Source organism: Macaca fascicularis, chromosome 19 (genome assembly GCF_037993035.2).
Source record: "Macaca fascicularis isolate 582-1 chromosome 19, T2T-MFA8v1.1".
NCBI lineage: Eukaryota > Metazoa > Chordata > Mammalia > Primates > Cercopithecidae > Macaca > Macaca fascicularis.
In genome coordinates, this window is record NC_088393.1 from 21,290,001 (window position 1) to 21,292,222 (window position 2,222).

Below are 2,222 nucleotides of genomic sequence, written 5' to 3' on the forward strand. Positions count from 1 at the left end.
AACTTTTCTAACCATAAAGAAAATCATATTGGTGAGAAATCCTAGAAATGTGAAGAATGTGACAATGTCTTTAAATGGTTGTCATACTTGATTTTTTTCTTCTTTTTTTTTTGAGATGAAGTCTCACTCTTGTCCCCCAGGCTGGTGTGCAGTGGCGTGATGTTGGCTCACTGCAACCTCTGCCTCCCAGGTTCAAGCAATTCTCCTACCTCAGCCTCCCAAGTAGCTGGGATTACAGGCATCTGCCACCATGCCGTACTTTTAGTAGAGACGGGGTTTCACCATCTTACCCAGGCTGGTCTTGAACTCCTTACCTCAGGTGATCCACCCACCTCCGGCCTCCCAAAGTGTTGAGATTACAGGCACGAGCCATCACTCCCTGCCTTACTTGATTAGATGTAAAATAATTCATACTGGGAAAAATTCCTACAAGTGAGAACAATGTGGCAAAACTTTTAACCACCTTATTGCACAGAAACCATTTATATTTGAGAAAAATTATACAAATATAGGCTGCAAAAAAGACATTAATGTCTGCTTATATCTTAACACCAGAGAGTTCATACTTAATAAAAGCAAGATAAGGGCAATTAGTGTCAAAAGATCTTTCAGAAAAATATAAGCCTTTAAAGTGAAGAAGAGTATATTGAAGATGGACATTACAAACAAAGAGGGTTGTAGTACCTTTACTTGAATCAGATTTTATTGTACACATTTTGTACTAGAGGAAAGCTCTGAAGCAGTTGCTCAAGCTTTGTTCAACATCAAGGCATTTATATTGGAAAAGTGCTTGCAAATGTAATAAATTTGGAAAAACACTTTTCAAACACGACATCTTGGAAAACACCAGTTTATGCTGAAGTATATTTTTGAAGATGCAGTAAAAATAAAAAAATATTTAATCCAAATTAGGGCTATGTAAATATCAGAGAATCTATAATAGAAATATACGAGGAACTGACACTTTGGATATACTAAGAGTTCTGAGTATAGAAAATAATCTAAAACTAAAGTTGGTAGAAAAAGTATTTGTATATAACTTTAAGAGGAGTAAAAGTTTTGCAGAGTAATAACTACTTTCAAAGTATACTTTATTTCTTGAAAAAATTAGACTTTGAAAGCAAATGATGTAATTCAACACTCTATTTTCTGCTGTTCATTCTTATTCACTTGTGAAAGCATGTGATCAGTTGTTGCTGCATCAAAGGTAGGAGAGATTCTTTTCCATTAGTGGGCATTATTTATGATCTTTTCTGTGGACAAGTAAGGACATTAGAATGTAAGATGCATGATGAAAAAGTGGAGAGGTTCTCTGTGGTTAACTTATACTCTTGAGTGATGTATGAGGTAGGTGTTAAGAATAATATTCTTTTGCATTGTAAGAAAACTAGTAGTATATTATTGTTCTAATTGTACTTTTATATATTAAAATGCAGCACATTTAAAAAATTTTACATTATGTGTGAAGTTAATGGTTTCAACATTTTTAACATGTTAATCTCTTGCCAGTGGCTTTAAAGTATAGATAAGTTAAAGAATATTATTCCTGTTGGATAAATATTTATCCTTATTTTAATCAATTAAATTTATTGTTCTTAATTTTTGTGGGTATATGAGTATATATACTTATGCCATATATGGCATATTTTGATACATAAATACAATACATAATCACATGATAAATGTATCCATCACCTCTAGCATTTATCCTTTGTATTACAGACAATCAAACTTTACACTTTTACTTATTTTAAAATGTACAATTATGGCCAGGTATCCCGGCCCGCGGGATACTCAGAGCAGGCCCTGGAGGAGGGGGTGGGAATTTGGGGAACAAGAGACACGAGAAATGGAGACAAGACAGTGCTCTGATCAAGTCTCGTTTAATGGCGGTAATGCACTGCCTTATATACACTTGGAGGGGAAGGGGTTGGGCTAAGGCGGAAATGATCTCATTGCCGAGGGCGTGGCCAGGTTAGTTTCGGTTTCTCCGGTCCGACGTCATGTTGCGCTTGCTATTAAGTAACAATTTTCCCAGGCGCGGGAAAAGTGAGTGAAGAAGAAGCAGGAAGAGCGCCATCTTTAATGAGGTATTAGTACAGGGGAAAAAAGGCAAAGATAGGGAGAAGGTGTGGGGTGGAAATGAATATAGCTCAGGCGTTTAATCCTCAATTATTATTCGCTATGGCCGGGGCGTGCAGCTCCGGACAGCCAGGCACAGT

The 2,222-nt window shown here is 36.4% G+C and overlaps 1 protein-coding gene across 1 annotated transcript in view; it reads left to right on the forward strand.

Annotated features, from left to right (window-relative positions):
• ZNF738 (zinc finger protein 738) overlaps positions 1 to 1,454 on the forward strand; it is a 30,663-nt gene extending 29,209 nt beyond the window's left edge. Inside the window, exon 7 of the mRNA XM_074026574.1 lies at positions 1 to 1,454. This exon is cut by the window's left edge and continues 665 nt beyond it. The gene's annotated coding sequence lies outside the window, so the exon portion shown is untranslated.
• The last annotated feature ends 768 nt before the right edge of the window (positions 1,455 to 2,222 follow it).